The sequence below is a fragment of the Aplidium turbinatum genome, chromosome 2 (assembly GCF_918807975.1).
Source record: "Aplidium turbinatum chromosome 2, kaAplTurb1.1, whole genome shotgun sequence".
Lineage (NCBI taxonomy): Eukaryota > Metazoa > Chordata > Ascidiacea > Aplousobranchia > Polyclinidae > Aplidium > Aplidium turbinatum.
Window position 1 is genome coordinate 1902661 of NC_137473.1, and position 13357 is coordinate 1916017.

Here is a 13357-nt window from a genome sequence, read left to right on the forward strand (position 1 = left end):
AATGTTTACATTCAATTTTTTACTTATTTATTTGAAAATATATTTTAGTGCCAAGTTGGACGCTTGCTCGTTGTCAGAAATGTAGTTCCGAGAACAATTCTGCAAATTTTTTTACAAACAAAAGGCTCTTCCATAAAGCAGTTGATGATGGTTCGGAACTGCGGGGTTATCATTTGGTTTACCACACGTCCCGGTTGCAACTTTCCAAAAGGTACCATTAAAAAATTCTCTCTGAAGTTTGTTTGGTAATTACAGAAGAAGAAAGAGCAATACCACTGGTGAGAATCAAACCCACGTCAATGAAATGACTATCCCCGCCCTAACCCTCTGCGCCAAGTCATCCGTTTGCCATCGGCTGTGGTTTGATGACTCAGCCGATGGCAAACGGATGACTTGGCGCAGAGGGTTAGGGCGGTGATAGTTAATTTGGGCGATGACTTAATTTAGCTATGATTTGCTATTTTTTGCTCAACAGTGATTTTTTAATAGTACCTTTTGGAAAGTTGCGTCCAGGTTTCAAGGCTTTGTCGCGGTCAGTCAACCAAAACTTCTGGTTAAGTTTCAGTTTGCCAACATTACCCGATGTTGCCTCTACCCAGTGATCGATTTCGAGTAATGGGTAGTACCAAATTTAAGTCATGAGTAGAGTAGACAACCGGAAACAGACATTGCAGCGTGGGTCAGGTGTACGTCGAAAAGCGTGCACCGATGCATAGCGCTCAAGTCCGCTTTCCCGCAATGCAGGATAAAGATAATAAAACAAACAAACAAAAACTTCAAATTCAACAAACAGAAACTTCACTCTGTCAATCTCGGTAACCGGCCCTGCGTTGAGCCTCTACATCAGTGGTTCTCAAACTTTTTTAAAAAATTTGTTGAACGGTCCCCTTGCGATTTTTTCAACGACTGACGGTCCTCCAAAAACAAAGCAAATTAGCACAAAACCGGTTTTTCCTTCGAAACTGTACCCTTCGAAAGCCATCTCACATGAGAGTGCAACAAGAGAGTTACAAATTCGGAATCACTTTCAATGCACAATTCTGCAAATAGACGAGAATTGAGTGCATTTGCTTTGATAAAGTTCACTGCTTTAACCACATCGTCAAGGACATTTGTCAGCTGATCAGGCAAAGTTTTTGCTGAGGGCTTGGCGATGAATAGTGCAATGCGTACCAGCAACATCAGGAGATTGTTCAACAACCAAAGTTTGAAAACCGGAACGGCAGCCAAATAGTTTGTGCACAGTCTGCGCCGATAACATGTTTCCATTTAAGGTTGTGTTCGTCGAAAAACTTGTTCACGAAATTGAAAATTTCTTGAGCAGTTTTTCTTGTGGTGAGTGGACTACAAAACAAAAATTCATCCTCCAAATGCCTTTCGTGTTTGTAGCGTACATAAACACATAGTTCGGCTAAATTTGCAACATCCGTTGTTTCATCAAGCTGAATTGCAAGGAAACCAAACATTGGCTTCTGTATCTTTAAGACCACCTGCAACAAAATTTTTTCCGATAGCTCAGATATTCTCCTACTCACAGTGTTGTTTAACAGAGACACTTGCTTCAGCTTATGAACTTCAGATTCTCCCAAAACGCTTGGAAATTTTTACTTTCCACAATTTTTTTTCTTCGGAATCGTGTTAATTTTTTTGAAAGGTGCTTCTCGGTCTCAGAAAATTGTCTCGCGGACCCCAGTTTGAGAACCACTGCTCTACATGTATATAACACCATGAGTGGAAACTCCTCTTTTTGCTCCGTTTTACGTGTCGGCCGTCACGCTTCACTACAAACACTTGCGCAGTAGATTAAACGGACATCACAAGAGTTTTAGATGGGATGTTCCTTCGATTTTATGTGCGTTGAGCTCTACCACTGAGCTATCTCATCGCCTAAGGTGCTTGGCTAATTAGTAATATAGTTTTGTACCATGGGTAAGGTGCTATCCACATTAGGGTGTTTCATTTGCTCCCTATATTTGAATTTTGGTCTGTCCCTAAGTTAATTCTGTTCCATTTGGGAAAAAATAACCTGGAAATAATTTTTAATTTCATGGCCCCCCGTTTAGCCCCCCCACCGCAACTCCGAAATTTCTGCCTACTCCAATCGCCATAACTCAAAAACCACTTTAGATAGACATGGATTGTTGGGTATCAAAGTTATTGGCATACCCCACTTTAATTCAAAAATGCTGCCAAAATAACAATCTGAGCAAAAAAGAAATTTTTTTTCATTATTGCACAACATAAAAAAAGCAGTTAGCATGAATATTGAATAGCCAAACATACGATGTGAACAACCAAACATAAGTGGCAACTGACACAACGCCAAAATTAATCACATGACACAATATTATCAAAAACCATCTATGAAGTAATAGGACATCACAATAAGTAATAGCACAGCAGGGGCTCACACAACCTCCATTAAGCAGGCAGCAAAGGGGTGTGTTGTGCTTAGCGCATTGATCTTCGCACCAAAGAGTGTTTACATTAATTACAGCTACTGAAACCACTGTGCTGCTGTTTTCTTGTGCAAGAAAGGTCAAAATGATTGCCTCCATCCAGTAATGGGTAGTTAAAAAAAATTCAAGTCATACCGTACTAATGTAAGTCACTGGAAACAGCAGTGTATTATAGGCAACTCCAAAGCGAGTTCTGCAAAAATTGCCTACTAAGTGCTGTGCTTCAATGATGTTTTTCCGTCATGGAGGATAAAAATTCAATGACGACAACACCAGTGGGGCATGAATCATGAATACACAGCAACAGCTAACGCTCATTAAGTAGGACATGGATAGGATACTAAGGCCCGTATTCTAATCCAACTTGAGTTCAAGCTGAAACTCAAGTTTGGCTTGGTCCATTTATTTGGTATATATACCATAGCCCAATTCCAACTTTCTGGTGTATTCAGCAGCATGTATCAAGATTCAAGATAGTCTGCAGCGTCCTTTGTGGTCTGCCTGTAGACACCATCTAGGGGAAGTCACTCTGTCTCAAATTTTTAATGATCTAAAATTTGAAATTACCAAGTCTCCTGATGATACGCTGTACTGCTCAGCATAGTTTCCAGAGGGGTGATTAATTAGAGTTCATTGAACTCTGTCGTATTTTCCTGGAAAATTTACTGCAAAATCCAATAACCTTCAAAAACCCAGGAGCTTTGCATAAAGCCGAATGGACGTCAAAGCTGATTAACTCCATTAAGATATATCTTCTGGGAAAGTACATTGGAGAGCTTCCACTTGGCACTGTTCCTACCACTCAACAAACCTCAAAGATAAGAGGCTTTGTCAACTTCGTCACTCATGTCATGTGTATTCTCAGTGGTGGTTGACATGTTCATCACCCACTGATGCTCTATGGAATAATTTAAAGTTTTACAAGATGCTGTTCACTTACAGCAACATCAATAACTGTATTGCTCTGAAGGCATTAAAGAGACACCTTTGGTACAGAGTAAATGATTTCTCTTCCTCTATTCAGAGAACACACTCCTGTTGAAGAAACTTGGTTTATTGCTGATCGAATGCTACAATGCATTGATACACACTCAGCCATCCCAAAACAGCGACATGGATCTAGGTTTGAAAAACCAAAATTTCCACAACACTTTGGGCCATCAACAAGGTTTGGTGATTTAGTTGGACAAGATTCATGCTATTTTATCAACTTGTTGAACCTGAACCATAAATTTTTGCACCTGCCTGTTAATGAATGGCATAATAACAGCATCTTAAAAGAAAACCTGGTAAATGTCATAGGAATCAATGTAATTAATGACTGTGCTGAAAGGTATTAAAATTAAGCTCAGACTTCTTGCGATCTTCTCGCAGTGAAGACCATTACCAAGACACCCTCTGCAAGTGGCAGAAAAACACAGAAAGAGTCAACCATTTCTTCGCAAAAGAAGCACCCACTGTTGATGATGCCCAACTGCCTCTTTGACGATGATATGCAATTATGCATGCATCATCAATCATAATAATATGTCAACCAACTGGCTTGGATGCTATTCGTACTTGCAGTTTTTGAAAAAATGTAACTAATTGCAGGATTATAGATAACTTAAGCTTGTATTCTAAGATCCAACTTGAGTTCAAGCTGAAACTCAAGTTTGACTTGGTCCATGTATTTGGTATACCATAGCCTAAGTTCAACTTGTGTTCCAGCTTGAACTCAAGTTGGATCTTAGAATACGGGCCTTAGTATCCTATCCATGCCCTACTTAATGAGCGTTAGCTGTTGCTGTGTTACTATTCATGTTCCACTTGTGTTGTCGTCATTGAATTTTTATCCTCCAGGACGGAAAAACACCATTGAAGCACAGCACTTAGTAGGCAATTTTTGCAGAACTCGCTTTGGAGTTGCCTGTAATACACTGCTGTTTCCAGTGACTTACATTAGTATGACTTGAATTTTTTTAACTACCCATTACTGGATGGAGGCAATCATTTTGACGTTTCTTGCACAAGTAGCTGTAATTAATGTAAACACTCTTTGGTGCGAAGATCAATGCGCTAAGCACAACACACCCCTTTGCTGCCTGCTTAATGGAGATTGTGTGAGCCCCTGCTGTGCTATTACTTATTGTGATGTCCTATTACTTCATAGATGGTTTTTGATAATATTGTGTCATGTGATTAATTTTGGCGTTGTGTCAGTTGCCACTTATGTTTGGTTGTTCACATCGTATGTTTGGCTATTCAATATTCATGCTAACTGCTTTTTTTATGTTGTGCAATAATGAAAAAAAAATTCTTTTTTGCTCAGATTGTTATTTTGGCAGCATTTTTGAATTAAAGTGGGGTATGCCAATAACTTTGATACCCAACAACCCATGTCTATCTAAAGTGGTTTTTGAGTTATGGCGATTGGAGTAGGCAGAAATTTCGGAGTCGCGGTGGGGGGGGTGAACAGGGGGCCATGAAATTAAAAATTATTTCCAGGTTATTTTTTTCTCAAATGGAACAGAATTAACTTAGGGACAGATCAAAATTCAAATAAAGGGAGCAAATGAAACACCCTAATCCACATGTTAGGCTATTTTCAACCTGTTATTTAACATTATGTTATTGTCAGAAGCCTAAAATTAAACTCTAGTGCAGCCCTAAAGTTAACCCAGCCAGGCTACTGAAACTGTTAGCCTGTCAGCAACTTAATCAATTTTGAAGGACCTGAATTTCTAATAAGCCGTCTAGACTAGCGTCGTAAGTCTTACAATGTTTTTAAAACCTTAGGCTATAGTCTTGCACTGTTGCTAGTTGAATCGTGAAATTATAATAATAATGATAGCATTTATATCCCGCTCAGATTAATGAATGATTGATATCAGAGCGGCTCTCAATTTAATGTTTAGGTATAGAATAGTAGGTAACAAATAAAACAGTGAAAAGGCAATAATTGATAGGTAGAATCACAAGCTCAGAGATATAATGCCGATAATATGCTGTATGCCTCAATGTAGTAATGGCACACCACGCCATCACTTGTTTAGTGTGCCTAGCAAGAATTATTGTAAAGAAAACAAGAAAGAATGGGCTGATAATCTGGAAAAGATAGTGTTGTCATATAGACAAGATGACAACATGAAGAGTTTGTTTAAAAAAGACAAAGTGAAAATCTGTGAAGAGCACTTCGAAGAAAAGTACATTTTAAACAGTAAGGATGCATTTAAATACTAGTAAATGTGCCACATATTACAGTTATGCAGAAGTAGGGTTGCCAAATTGTTTTCATGTGAAAAGTGAACATTGTATGATAGTATTATAATGTATATATATTTCTAATAAGTGGACATTGTGATGCAGCGACACAAGTTAACAAGAGGCAAAACTTCTCCTGTAAATTTGTCTGACACTGGTATGAGATAAGCACATAAACAGCTATCGAGCTACAGTAACAAACTAAGCAGAAATTTTGTGAACTTGACTGCTCTTGTTTCAAATATAAGTTTTTGAAATGTTGGTCAAATATTCAATTGTCGGTCGGTAAAGACCAGTCTCTACATTTTACATCAGAACTTGTAAGTGAATGCATTCACTCTATGTTATGTTCTTTCAGAAGGAAGTCGTAAAGAGCTAGTGATTGGTGCCCTGCCAACTTTAAAGCTGCCGCAGAAGTCAATTCCTAAAGCTGTAGCCAAAGTCAGACCTTCACCTAAGAAACGGCCTCTCTTAGAAAGAACTTATGCAACAAATTTGAAAGACTTAATGAAACAAGCAAACCAACACTTGCGGCAACCATGGCAGTTTGTCGCCGATGATGATGAGAAATACATTATTTTTACTTACAAGGAAGCACCCTGTGACCAAACGAAGTACACCGTTACTGTAAATGAAAATTTGGAAATAGGTGTTACATTTTTTGGGTGGGCTGTCCCCCTCACTGCCACTTCTGCACTAAGTGCCAGAAACTGTACTATTTCTCAGTTATTAAGTGCAATAGAAGCATACAAGGTATGCATTGGATGTCAAAATGCTCAGCCCAATGATAACATATTCACGCACATTACCACAAAATCTGCTGAAGCATTTACCACAGGCAAAGAAGCTGTCCCAAAAACAACCAGACTGGCACTAAGGTATTTTTAAACTAGAACCGCATCAGGATCCCCTCTACAAAATGGTGGCTGAGAAAATGCCCTAAATTTTTAACCTAAACAGCATTGTATGGCTTCTCACTTTATATTGAGCAGTGCAAAAATGCCCAAAAAATTTTGCATTTCTCTCGCCTCAGAGGGAACACTGAACCGGATGAGTTTAAAAGAATGTTTTGTTGTTGATATAAATTTTTCTATGTTTATTGTTCATGTTTGATGTTGATTTGAGTATTCCAACAAGTTAATTTACAACGAAAACAAGCTATGTAAAATATTTAGCTAAAAGACAGTTTTCAAAATTCTTACTGCCTTAAAAGGACACCTAACTAAACATATTTTTTTTACAATATCCAATAGACAAGTTTTAAACAAATTCAACTCGTTTGAGTGAATATTACGTTCATTCTATGTACATTATACTCTGCATAGGTCTGTTGCCTGCTGTATTTTTACATGCGATCATGTAAAATGCTTAAATTGCGAGCGGGAAGATTCCAAACAAGCAGCAAAGAGCAAGAAAAAAAAGAAATACGAAGAAAACGTCAGTGCGATTCCTCTAAAACGTTTGCGAGTAGCAACAGCAGTGCCTTCGAGAATTAAAGCTACTATACAAGTTAAAGATAAACGGTAATATATGTTTACTATGGTATAATAAATAAAGAAAGAGTTATGAGCTCTAGGTAAAATCTGCCCTCAGTGGAAAGTAATTAACGTCAATAGCCATAAAAATGGCTTCCGGTGGGTTTAGCTTATATGGCCATGTGCTTACTTCTGATTATTTACTATGGTATGATGGCATAGCATGGTGCTACACCATAGTTACGGCGCTATAGAAATTCTATTATTATTATGATATATACCTATAAGAATTATGCAGTGATAGTGATACACTAGTGGTACGTGCACTAAAACACTTTCACTGTTAAGGCATTAAGTATTTTAGTGCATTTGTACTTAGTGGTGTACCTGTTAGTGTTGCATATTTCTAAGAATTTATCTGCTTCTAATCATGTAATACTTACCTGGTAATGGTATAGAATATCAGAGCTTGAAGAACAAGTGCAGGATATGTTGAGTAACACACGTAATCATGTGCATGTTGATGAAGAACTGTCCTCATATTACACCAGTGTTATGACTAAAGGTTTGTTCATTGCTAATTGTTTTGTTATTGCTAATAATATTGATATTATTTAAACCATACCATTGCTGTGGCCTAGTGATGGAAGCTGTAGAGGTTTACAGTAATGGCTAATAAATTGAAATGTATGAAGCAGGTAATTTTAATACAATCATTTTAAAATGTGGTAATTTGAAAAGATAATCAATATTCTGAATAAAATTATTGATTATCTTTTTATTTTTGTGTAGTCATTATTATTCCATAACGATTTTGTTTCATTGATGTAATAGAACCCCAGAGGTTGACATTGTATAGCTACGTATAAGTTCTACAACTGGGGATAATGTCGTTGTTAAGGTTGAAACTATTGCTATATGCTTGCTTATTGCTTAAGTGTCTGTTTAATTTCCTTCTACATTATTTATATTAGCAACAAATGAAGAAAATGTGGATGATTTCCATTCAATTTTGTGGAGAGAACAATGCAAATTGCAAAAAACCCAAAAGTATGGAGAACGTTACCATCCAGAAATTATAAGGTGATAGTTTCTATGGTTAAGGCACCGTACTAAGCCTAACATGGTTTACACAGGATGCCCTGTTCTATTCAACATTTGCTAACCTGAAATTTCAGCATACTAAATTTGATCGACGTTTTTCACAAATTCCGAAAACTGTACAATTCCCATCTGATACATCTTAAAAAGTATGGCTTACAATTGAGAAAAAAGAATTTCAGTGCTTGTCGACTGATCCAACCCTTCCCCGTTCCCCATCGTTACGTCTCTGATTGTTGTTATGCATTACACTCGCATGACTGTGTTGCCTTGTGGTTGAACTTTCTGTTGCGTTTTAGATTTTGCCTTAGCATTGCTTGCAAAAGCAAGGCAGCATATGAAGAATTAAGGGGAAGTCGATTTTTACGCTTGCCAAGCTCAAGGACGCTGCATGATTACAGGTAATGCATACACGATATAATTTTGTTTTCTTTGCTGCAACAGTTAAATCACGTCTGTTTTTATTAATCATCGCAGTTAAATAGAACGTCTTGTAAGTTAATTTAGTGTCCAACAACTTCGAAGTATTGCAATAAGTTAGCAACATTTCATAGGTTTAGTCACCCAATACCAACCTGGTTAATTTGTTTTAACATGACAGGAGTGTCTACAAAACCACCCCAGGTCTTTCAAAGGAAGTGTTAACAGAAATTGCGGAGAGAGGTCTCAAGATGAAAGAGCACGAGCGTTTTTTAGCATTATCCATTGATGAGATGAAAGGTTATAAAATAATTTTTGAATAGTAATATGTGAACATAGAAAATGACTACTCATAACAAATTTAAATTAATTTACGCTTTTAACAAGAAATATAATTTAAAAAACACTGAATATCTTGATAACTAGAGCCAATATCGCTAAGCCGATGCCATTTTTGGAATCAGCACCCCCAAATTACCATGAGATCACTCTAACATCGTAGGCATCAGAGAATTTTTTATTTTTGCGCATTGTAACATGACAGGCTGAACGAATGGCTCAAGTGAAGCATATCATAATTTTTGTGTTTACTTTTCAGTGAAGGAGAACCTGGCATATAGTGTCTCCCAGGATAGAATTGTAGGTTTTGTGGACATCGGAGAACATCGAACACAGCACTCTGACACTCCTCAAGCTGCCACACATTGCCTTCAATTTTATGTGCGTTCAATTTTAAGTGGCTTCTCCCGTCCACTTATGTTTCTGACAACGAAAGCGATATCAGCACATGAACAGACAAGTGCAGTTTGGGAAGCAATAGCTGCATTGCAGCGAGAATGTGGCTTCACAGTTATATGTGTGATAGCTGACGGAATGAGCGTCAACAGAAAAATGTTCCAACAAATGAACAACTTGAATTTAGAAGTTCCATATAAATGTCGCAACATATATAATCCAGAATATTGCATTTTTTTTATTTCTGATCCTCCACACTTGCTGAAAACTACGCGAAACAACATCGCATTCAGCCGGCCTGGTGGCCCCAGGTTATTGCAGTATGGCAGCAAGCAAATATTGTGGGAGCATTTCGTAAAAGTTCCACATCTTTATGAAAGCACCGAGCTGCGTTGCTGCAAGCTGACCAGCGCCCATTTTAACTTACAAAGTTACTCAAAAATGAGAGTTTGCTACGCAGCTCAAGTTCTATCCGGAACAGTCAGCCAGTTGATGCAAAAACGAGGTGGTCCTGAAATGGAGCGAAGTGCCTGGTTCGCCGGCATGATGAACCAGTGGTTCGATGTAATGAACACCAGGGTGGCATATGGATACAATAAAAGGTTGGCGCCATATCGTACAACAGACGATCCACGTCTAACTTGGCTATCTTCAACCTTTGTAGCTGAACTGAACCAGTGGAAGCAAAGCATTGTAGGAGACACTGCTGCTGTACGAGAAAATAAATTCCTATCTTACCAAACGTTCGAAGGATTGGTTATGTCATCAAAAGCCATGGCCGAGTTGATTAAGTTTTTGCTCGAAAATAGCCCTCCTGGCACTTATGTGCTGTCACGGCGAATCAACCAAGATCCCCTAGAGGCATATTTTGGTATGATGAGGAGAGCTGGCGGAAGCAACGAAGCTCCTGATGTAAATGCATATGAACACTATCAAAGTGCAATTTACAGTGCTAAACAGATTAAGCAAAGCAAAGGCAGCAATGTCAATCATGTTGTTGAATGGCAAAAAGGTCCAGTTTCACACGAGCCTTTGCGTAGAGCGAAGAAGAAGGTGTTGGGCACTTCTCAAGTTCTCACTAATGTGTAATTTTTGTCTCTGGTATGCGTAAATTGTTGTATCATGTGCAGTAGAGTGGTTCAAACAAATACAAGTTTCTAGGAATCTTCCTCCACAAGGCTTAAAATGTGCCATTTCCCCATAGAAGTGCCCTTGCAAAACATTAGACTGATTGGAGGTCGTTTGAAGTCTGGTCTACATACATAAAACTAGGCTCACTGGTTTGAAAATGCCAACGTTCCATGAAAAAAACCGTAGTCTAAAGCAATGGGAAGGCGTAGCACTACAACATAAAGTACTTTCATTTACATTTTATTGTAAAACAACGAGCAATATTCCGTACATTAGTGTCTTTACTGTAACGCTTTACGCAGACTGATGTTGTTTTTCTGAACATCACCAATGACTTTGAGCTTTAAAATCTTCGTTTTTTGATAGGTACGAATTTTAAAATATAGCTTGCAAATGTGGTTTACAATATATGACACAATGTCCCAGTCGTTGGTTAATAAATACAAACTGTTTATATCAATCTCCTTAAACACAGTCTGCATTGTATTACAAAAGCTAAAACGTTTTCGAAAATCCACTTCCAGCCTCAGCAAAATTTTCATCAGAGTAGGACTTGGCTTCAGTAATGTTCCGTATTCGTCGTTTTGTAGTGTGTCAATCATAGATGAACCCGTTGTGCAACTGGTGTCACTTTCTAGTTTAGACAAAATGCCTTGTTGTTCATCTGTGGCACTGCGCTTCAATTTTCGTAACACGTATCCCCAATATATTCTATTATGTGTATTTCATCAGGTGTAAGCACCGTATTAGTCGTTTGTTGTTGTGAAACTTTGCTATTTTCGTCTCTGAAATGTAAATTTCAAAACGTTAATGTTTATGTATTGAACATAGATGCTGGCAAGAGTATTTAATGGTATACAAATCGTAAATTCGTGCTATTTTTTACAGTAATGTAGGCAAAGTTAAAATATGCATCTTGCCCCGTTTTATGTCTCATGTCTCATTTACTGGCTGGTATAGACAATTGCGTTATCTATTTGGCGACTTTATATAGTTTTTGGATATCGACCAATAAATACAGACTGAATTAAGACAAGTTTCGTACTTGAAGATAAGATGGAGAGATTGGGATTGGCTCAGTCAACAGCAATCCCACGAGATCACTGGATGGACGATTCAGGCTATAAAGTTGTGTTGCCGGTCTACAGGCAGGTAATATGCGGAACTGTAGTACCATACCTTTTCTGGTGTTATTACATGTGTTTCCAGCGAGCTTTGACTTGACATGAAAACGCAATCCCCCGTTGGTTTTGTAAGTTTTCGGACATAAGTGACATCTGCAAAAATACCGGATAATATATCCAAACAATTTTATTCAGCTTTCAACACACAACTGCACAATTTAATTAGAGGTGCGAGGTCCTTTGAAACGCTTTCTTACCCAAATTCACGTTGCACTGTAGACGCGCTCGTTGAAATGGGAATACTTTGAAATTCTTCATCTTCGGTTATTTCCACAAGATACTCGACGGTTAAATTATCAGAACTGTTTTCCATTGCACTGTTATAAAAAGCTAAACTTCTTCTAGCCCTGTTGGTTGTTTATAGCTGGATAAGATAAACTTTGATAACCATATAGCCTACAGTCAGTCGTTTTGTATCGTATTTCGTAGACCTCTGCTACCTTATACTAATTTAATATTGTTGTTAGCAAGAGCCTATGTATTTACCCTGCTTATTGACCTGTAACATCCTGATTAACCTACTTCAAAATTTCACACAATAAGCTGAAAAGACAAGCGGTAACGAAAATAAACTTTTAAACCACCTAACAATAATACTATGGTCGGAACAGTCCAATTGCTTCGTGGTATTCGCCGTCACTTTAGCCTTGCTTTAGTGCATTCTTAGCACGCCGTACACCCGTACGGTCGCAGTCTGTAGCCTTCCATGTGCATGCAGTGAACCATGAAACGAACCACGTAGAGAAACGAGAGAGATAAAAGAGAAACACTAAGAGAAGAGTGAGTTTCAACTCATTGTGTTATATCTCGTTGGTCAGTCCGAGGATAAAGATTCAAAACCAACCAGCTCATTGTTTTAAGGCGTCCCGAATTTAAGTCACAAAACTTGTAGAAATGATGCCTCAGCGATTCCATTGGACCGGGAAAGGAACCCTACTCAAGATTTAGCAACTACAAGTTAAACGGGTCTGTAGGCATTAGGCAAGTCTCTACCGGGGCAGTTCATGTTCTTTGGGGCGCATTGGGAGAAAGTACGGTGGCCACTAACAGTCGCAGTTCAGAGATTTCATCAGGAAGTCGGTAAGTTCTTTATTTTGAGAAACCCCCGAACGGAATTCAGCCCAGGAGACTCGTCCTAGAAAGTAAAAGTGCAATCAACTTAAGATCTTAGCTCAGTGGTTGAGCGCTCGACTAAAGATCAAGCGGCCCTGGTTCAGCTCTCGGGGAGTGCGCTTGAATAACTCAATGTAGGCCTACATATATCAAAGACTGCTCTCCATTCAGTGGCACCAAGTGGATGATTATGTGCCTGATCTGATACAGACGTTGGCGATCATGGTCTTCCACTCTTCTTTGTCATTCGTATAAAATCGTTCGTTTTGACTGTTGTGTTTGTGGCCCATTGATTCAAGCTGCTTAAATAAGTTAATCTTTGTCGACCTCTGCTTCTTTTTCCCTGTATCATCCCCAATAGTGCTAGTTTTTCCTCAGCCTATTCCATCCAAGTGGATGGAATAGGCTAAATCCCTGGCAACAATCGGAAACTTCACTCTGTCAATCTCAGTGACCGGCCCTCCGTCAAGAGCCTCTACAAGTATGCGAAACTTCC

At 38.5% G+C, this 13357-nt stretch overlaps 1 protein-coding gene across 1 annotated transcript in view; it reads right to left on the reverse strand.

Annotated features, from left to right (window-relative positions):
- Nucleotides 1-13357, reverse strand: part of LOC145765718 (uncharacterized) — a 1283504-nt gene that overhangs the window by 727617 nt on the left and 542530 nt on the right. The gene's annotated exons all lie outside the window — the stretch shown is intronic.